Source organism: Lutjanus erythropterus, chromosome 1, assembly GCF_056507025.1.
Source record: "Lutjanus erythropterus isolate fLutEry1 chromosome 1, fLutEry1.hap2, whole genome shotgun sequence".
Lineage (NCBI taxonomy): Eukaryota > Metazoa > Chordata > Actinopteri > Lutjaniformes > Lutjanidae > Lutjanus > Lutjanus erythropterus.
This window is the reverse complement of record NC_139317.1, coordinates 33,735,094-33,742,668: the sequence shown is the minus strand read 5'-3', so window position 1 is coordinate 33,742,668 and position 7,575 is coordinate 33,735,094. Positions and strand designations below refer to the sequence as shown.

Sequence of the window (7,575 nt, the reverse complement as noted above, 5' to 3'; positions counted from 1 at the left end):
CAATATATTGATCATTTTCACAATGATCAATTCATCTGCTAATCAGATTTCACTTTTCTTTTCAAACACAATCGAATGCATGACCATACTAACCCAGCAAAAAATAATAAAATAAGCAGTGCAATTGTTAGTAAAAATAAAATGACATCCACAGAGTGGTAGGAATACCAGGGCAGTCTGTAGGACTCTGTCCTCAGGTGAGCTGCACCTTTGTGTCTCATGACAAACTCTATCCAGAAGAGGGCGCTGTCCAGCGGTTTCATTGGCTGATCTCTGTGCAGCCTGGACAGTCTCTGCATGTTCATTCTGTAGGACGGCTCATTCAGGACTTCCTGTACGGCTTCCTGAAAAACATTCCTATCCAAGTCAGAAATGTCCATAACCTTTGCAACGCCCTTTGCCCTCAGTCTGGAGAGGTTGTCGGCTTGATCGAACACAAAGGGTATTCCTACAATTGGGACTCCGTGATATATAGCCTCATATATTCCATTTGTCCCTCCATGACTTACAAATAGTTTAATATTCTGATTTCCTAAAAGATCATTCTGTGGCATCCAGTCGACCAGCAAAGTGTTGCTGCCCAGAGTTGCTGGTCTGTCACCTTTATATCGCCAGATGACCTTCTGAGGTAACTTAGCAAAAGCTGCAGCGATTTCATCTGCTAGGTCATGGGGAAGCTCTCCAATCAGAGTCCCCAGAGACATGATGATGACTCCATGCTCTCCAGAACTTTGCACAAAGTCCTCCAAGTGTTGAGGAAGAGGTTTTGCAGGTTTACACTGGAACCCTCCCATGTAGACCACATTAGGCATGGTGGGGCGAGGAAACTCAAACACAAAGTCCACTCTCATGAGCCACAGGTCAGCAGCTTGAAACAGGGAGAAGTAGTCAACATCTGGGCCAAAGTAGCGGCTGGACAGTGCAGAATAATGTGGCCCAACCACCTGCTTGTACAGATGCATTCGCATGGTGTAAAAAATCATGTTTTGGATCCTCTCAAAGAAACTCATTTTATCCGTTAATTCTGAAGGTGGGAGTGGGACGTAGGACAGCGGAGAGGGTGCAACAGCAAAATGAGCTTCGCCATGAACAGTCCATCGAGCGTTGAACACTAATGGCAGTCCAAGGTAGTGAGCCAATAGTACTCCTCCTCCGTTAGCAGGGTCTGTCAGAACCATGTCATACTTGGCATCTCGGAGGAACTTCATTAATTCTTTATTCTCAAATATATATGTCACCACTTCACACACTTTCCTGTGTAATTCAAAGAACTTGTTTTTCAACTCCATGTCTAAAGCGAAACGGGCCCACACAGAGCCCTTGCTTCGTTTGATTCGAATAACTTCAGAGACAAAGAGACGGAAAAAATCCTCATCTGCACCACCGGCAACATTCACTGTGAATGTTTTGTAATGCTGAGATGTTTCACTGATGTACCAGCTGTCTGCAGCCCGAATGACAGTTACAGCGTGTCCCTTTGAGTGCAGCTCCTCGACAAGCACCCTCATGTTCACCCAGTGGCTGCCGTCATGTGGAAATACCAGAACACTCCCCCCGTGGGCTGCTGGAATAATAACAGCCAAGAGAGAGATGACGGCAGACAAAAACATCCTTAAATCTTTTCAAATGTTGCAATCTGAAACACAAGTAGAACAGAAAAGCTGTTAGTATTTTAGCAAACGTATGCACAGTGCAGGATGATATCAGAATGTCCAGAACAGAGATACAATGATGTGTCTTTCAGTTGTCTCTGTGTGGGGAAAAAAAAAATCCCTCACGTGGACGTAGCACATGGACCCTTTCTCAGGAAATTAGAGTGCAGCTCAGTGCCAAGGGCTGTGCAGGCGTTTTACGGGGAGCCTGATTCTCCCTGAGCTCAAGTGTTTTTACAACCACAACTGTGTTCATACTACATAAAAGGAATATTGAAGAACGTCCATCTAAGAAAATACATAATCCATCTAAGGAAACACATAATCCCTGAGTAAATCCCATGCACCTATTTTCCTATTGAACAAACATCTAATCCTTAAACAATGGACTTCATTAAATAAAATCTCCAATCCACTTGGTAAACATTAGCTGGAAAAAGCTAGAGACGGACGTTCCCCTTTTAGTACTCACCAGCTGCTCACAATGCAACTCTCTCAACAAAGATCACTTATTCTTTGTCATAAATTGAAAACAAAATGTGAAGCTTACAGAGAAGACCTTCCTGACACTCATTTCCACAGGCTCTCTTGCCAGATAGACAAAGCAGACCAATGAAAAGTTTGTTAAACCAGTGTGACTGTCAAACACTTCCTGCTTTCACTTGTCCCACCCTCAAGACTGTTGTGGCAAGAGATTCTTGTCTCTGGGAGCGTTAGGCTTCACAGTGCAGCGAGCCAGACTTGCACTGCTAACAGGAAATAGTTGCTGTTAATTGGTTATATATTATGGTCTACTTATTATATTTTTACCTTTCACGCAGTCATGTGCACCACATTCTTTACAAACACAGCAGCAACGTGTGTATTCAACCTGAGAGCTTCAATTTTTGAAGTTTTAATTCACTGTCATTTATTTTTTACATTTTATCCTTGGTGTTTTATGGTTTTCAATCATCTATTGTTTTTAAGATACATTCTCTCATTCCTTATGCCCGCCTGTTTATTCATGTATTATTGTGTGTTTTAAGTGTAGAGCACTTAAGCAGACAGAAATGAGTTTCTGTTTAGTTGTGCTGCAAAATTCATGTCCCTTAACCTTTTTTTCATTTGCACCACATACAGCGTAATTTGGACGGTAGCCTAGACTAACTGATTAACAGTTTATCTTTGCTTGCCAGGAGACATTAAGTTTGACATTTGTGCAAAAATATTGATGCAAACATTTCACTAAGCAGTCAGTGGAGCAGTGAGTGTTGTTACCACTGAGCACTGTAAATCACATAAATATACTGCATGCGTTATATGTCAACCTGTCACAGCAGAAATATGAAAAAAGAACACATTTCTTAGTTCTACAACAGTTTCCATGTAATTTTCAAACGTGTGCTCCTGACTTGCGAGTTTCATAAACTGCAAAACATGTCAAAGATATTTACATCTGTTTTAAGTATGACTGTGGTTTTGCTCCATATATCAAAACATTTACAAATACAACAAGCTCACTAACATGTGACATACTGACAGGAAACGAATTGTTAAATAGCAAACTTGCCAAACTTCTGCTTTGTATTGTTGAGGCAGGAGTGTGCAGGACTGAAAAAACACTTCCTCATTTTTTTTTCTTTTTGCAACATTTGCCTCACCCCTAATAACAAATCTACTGAACTTTAATCACATTAAATTGTTGCCTCTTTGAGGGAAGGTCACTATATTGCAATGAGACAAAGTTAGCATCAGAAAAGCGTTTATCATGGTCACATAAAACATTATATTAGAATTGGAGTAATCTAAAACTACAGACAATATTAACAAGCTGTTAAACTACTAAAAATGAATAGAACTCACTCAGGTGATCTTCAGTCTACAGTCGAAACACTGACTGTTACTTTATGCCTTCTTGAACTTTGAATGTGTGATGAAAGGCGGGCACTGATCAAGGCAAAATAATCATAGTACCCACAGGTTTGTACACAGGCTTGAGGAGGAGACTCCACCTCTCAGCAAACATCTCATATGTACTCAAATGAGTCATGTTAAAGGAAGTGAAACTTGCCACTATGAAAACAGGTATAACAGATTTATCTACTTTTAAAAGATCATTTGTAGAGATTGTAGGTAAACAGTTCAGGTCTTTACAGCTCACCATTTGCTGTTTCAGTATTGTCAAACATTTCCATTTTCAAATCTTCCACAAAAAGTACAAACCACCAAAATGTGGCTGTGGCTCAACTTGGATTCTTGAACTGGTTTCTTCTTGCACAACTCAAAGCAGCAACAGCTGAAGCTACTTGCAATGAGCTCCTTAAAGGGATAATTTGGACATTTTGAACTTTGGTTTTACATTATTTTATTTTATTTTATTTTATTTTATTTTATTTTACCTTTATTTAACCAGGAAGTCCCATTGAGATTCAGAATCTCTTTTACAAGACAGACCCAGTCAAGGTAGCAGCCAGTCACAGCATATTAAAATGTAACAAATTAACCAAAAAATCCACAATAAAACAACAAGAACAACTATTAAAACATAGTGGGCCTCTCAAGAAAAACAAGCACGTCTCCATAACCACATTCTTTATGATGCCCTTAAATGTATCAATGGATATGAATGTTTCCAATCTAAGATCTTTCTGCAGATTATTCCCAGCCCATGGTGCAGAGTAGGAAAATGCAGTGTACCCCAAATCAGTTAAAACCCTGGGTACTGGGATGACTCTGTGTTTTAAAGGGTTAATTTGTAGTCACCGTAATCACACAATAGGCTCATTCAAGATGTGCCAGGCCTGCGCAGAGTCGATACACTGCCACAGAATGCATGCTGGTTAGATTTGTGCCTGACTTGATCCAGATCAAGGTGGCTGCAGTTTTAGGCACTTGCAGTCGTATACAGTCAGTGGAGAGCAACTGCAGCACCTGCCTGTCACCTGATTGATGAGCTGGCTGGCTCCGATTGGCTGTTAGCTTTGACAACAAACACCACATGTAATAGAAAATTGTATGTATTATGTTGTGCAGTGAAGGTTTAATCTGTTTATAATGTGGTTAACAATAATAATAAAGGTTATTTTATAGCACTTATCAAAACAAGCAGTTACCAAGTGCTTCACAGGGCAGACATACAAACAGCAAAGGATCATGTAACAGCAATCAGCAGCACATACTTTATTTCTTCAGCTCTATATTAACACGGTCTATAGACTATAGATGATCTTGCAGGATGTAAATATTTCAGTCAATTTGACTCTGTCCATAGCAGCACATTGCTTAGCACTAACTATTGATTTCAAGTGCCTCATACACTTCAAAAAATCTGAACTATCCCTTTATGTACACTTGCACCACCTGGTGGTTGGAGGTGAAAATACAAACAAACACAAATATGTAATTGAAAATGGCTTACTACACACAGAATAAAAATTGAGCAATGAATGAGTCAGAAAATGAGACAAACAGTCAGTTTGTCATATTTCTCTCAATGACTAAAAAAATTGTTTTTTTTTCATTTGTTCTACAACAGGTTGGTTTTAAAGCCCAACTGTGGTCTGTAATTATCCCCATAAGCCCCTGCCATCTCATAAAACCTGAAGACATTGGGTATTATGAGCATTCATGCCATTGCCCTTGAACAAGGGCATGGAGCCAGCCTTATCACAGCATAAATATCCCCACTGGGACAATAATGAATAACTCCATCACTTTCATTCTTAGTATTTTATTTGTTCAGTGTGGAAAAGGTTGGAACATCCACTCATTTCATACAAATTACAACAACAAACAACAAATTACTCTAACATCCTGTAAAATAATGCCATTGCTGAGAACCAAAATGTCAAAATACCGCATAAAAAATATTAATCTCAAGATTATCAAAATGTGTCTTTGTATAATTTAGTGTACAAAATGTATATCCCTGCAATGATTAGTCACGTTTGGCTTTCTGTTTACACATTTTAGTGCACAAACACCGGATGAAAATGAAAAAGGTTAAAAGCACAAGCAGCACAGCTCCAGCCAGGAACAAAAACACATCCACAGAGTGGTAGGAATACCAGGGCATTCTCAAGGACACTGCTTTCAGGTGAGCTGCACCTTTGTGTCTCATGACAAACTCTATCCAGAAAAGGGCGCTGTCCAGCGGCTTCATTGGCTGATCTCTGTGCAGCCTGGACAGTCTCTGCATGTTCATCCTGTAAGACGGCTCATTTAGGACTTCCTGTATGGCCTTCAGAAAGTTTTCGTCTTTGTCCACTGTACCAATTGATAGAACCTTAGCTCCTCCTCTGGCTTCTAGACGCAGCAGGTTGTCATATTGGTCAAAAAACAAGGGTAGACCCACGACTGGGACTCCATGGTACATTGCTTCTTGTACTCCATTTGTTCCTCCATGAGCAATAAAGAGTTTTATCTTGGGATGTCCTAAAAGATCATTCTGTGGCATCCAGTCAACAATTAAAGTGTTGTTGCCCAGGGTGGCTGGTTTGACACCTTTATATCGCCAGATGACTTTCTGAGGTAATTCAGCAAAAGCTGCAGCGATTGTGTTTGCTAGATCAGCAGGAAGTTCACTCACAAAAGTCCCCAGAGACATGATGATGACTCCATGCTCTCCAGAACTCTGCACAAACTCCTCCAGATGTTCGGGTAAAGGTTTGGCAGGTTTACACTGGAACCCTCCCATGTAGACCACATTAGGCATGGTGGGACGAGGGAACTCAAACACAAAGTCTGCTCTCATGAGCCAAATGTCTGCATCAAGCATTATCTGGTTATAGTCAATACCAGGCCCAAGATATTTGTCACATATTTCCTGGTATACTTGCTTCACCATCAGATGATTTTGTGTTTGAGACAGTAGATGCAAGAGCATGTTTTTAACTCTCTGAAGGAAGGTCATCTTGTCAGTGTAGACAGATCCTGTTATAGGAATGTGAGATATAGGAGAAGGAGCAATAGCAAGATGAGCCTCTACAGCCAGCAGCCAGCGAACATTGTAAACCAAAGGAAGGTTCAGATATTTGGCCAAAATGACTCCACCACCCCAGCAGGGGTCAGTGAGCACCATGTCAAACTTGCTATCTTTCAAGTTTCTCATCAACTCTTGGTCACTTAGTATTGCTGTCACAAATTCACCAATGGCTCTGTGAGCCTCGACAAACGTGCCAAACATCCCTAAAGTCATGTGGAGGAAACTGGTCAAGGGAAGAGCCCCCCTCTCAAATTCAATGGCCTTAGATATGAGCTCTGAAATGAACTTCTGATCCAAGCTCCTCTCCACTTGTACTGTAATGGCAGTGTAATAAGAGGATTTCTCCTTGATGTACCAGCTTTTGTTGGAACGCACAATAGTTAAACTGTGTCCTCTCGAGTGCAGAGCTTTTAGTAGGATGTCCATGTTTATCCAGTGGCTGCCTTCAGTAGGAAGGACCAGGATGTTGCCACCTTGACAGGCTCTGGGGACGAGCACAAGCAGCAGCAGCAAAGCACCGCAGCAGATCAGCCTCATCTGAAATGAAAACAAGGGACAATCAATTCACCAAGGTCTAAAAAAAATCATATTACAGTGGAATTGTGCTGTCATAATTCATTTCAAAATGACCTTTGACAACAAAATGTTAAAATGAAGTTGCAAGCTGTGTATACTGAATGAAATATAGAAGTCTCTTAATAGGACAACTGTTATTTCTCATGAAATAAAGTCAGGTTTTACAGCAGCACAAGGACAGAATATATACAGATAAATAGAGAAGCTTATGTGCTTTTCTGTGTTTTCCTTTAATGTTTTTATATGCCATCAACCCGCCAGGGACTGCAGCTAAAACTTGGCCTGAATTTACACAATGGACTAAAGTGCTCCTGTTAATTTATATGCATTGTCCCCTCTTAAATAAAATAGCTATAAAAGACACAGAACCAGAAAAAAATA

At 40.4% G+C, this 7,575-nt stretch overlaps 2 pseudogenes across 1 annotated transcript; both read right to left on the bottom strand.

Annotated features, from left to right (window-relative positions):
- Window positions 1–2,480, bottom strand: LOC146333173 (UDP-glucuronosyltransferase 2A1 pseudogene; annotated as a pseudogene). Its single transcript, XR_014770684.1, has 2 exons — window positions 2,203–2,480; window positions 1–1,636 (listed from the first exon to the last, which is right to left on the bottom strand). The product of XR_014770684.1 is annotated as a UDP-glucuronosyltransferase 2A1 pseudogene (transcript).
- A 3,056-nt stretch (window positions 2,481–5,536) lies between these two features.
- On the bottom strand, window positions 5,537–7,312 carry LOC146333172 (UDP-glucuronosyltransferase 2C1 pseudogene; annotated as a pseudogene).
- Between the last annotated feature and the right edge of the window lie 263 nt (window positions 7,313–7,575).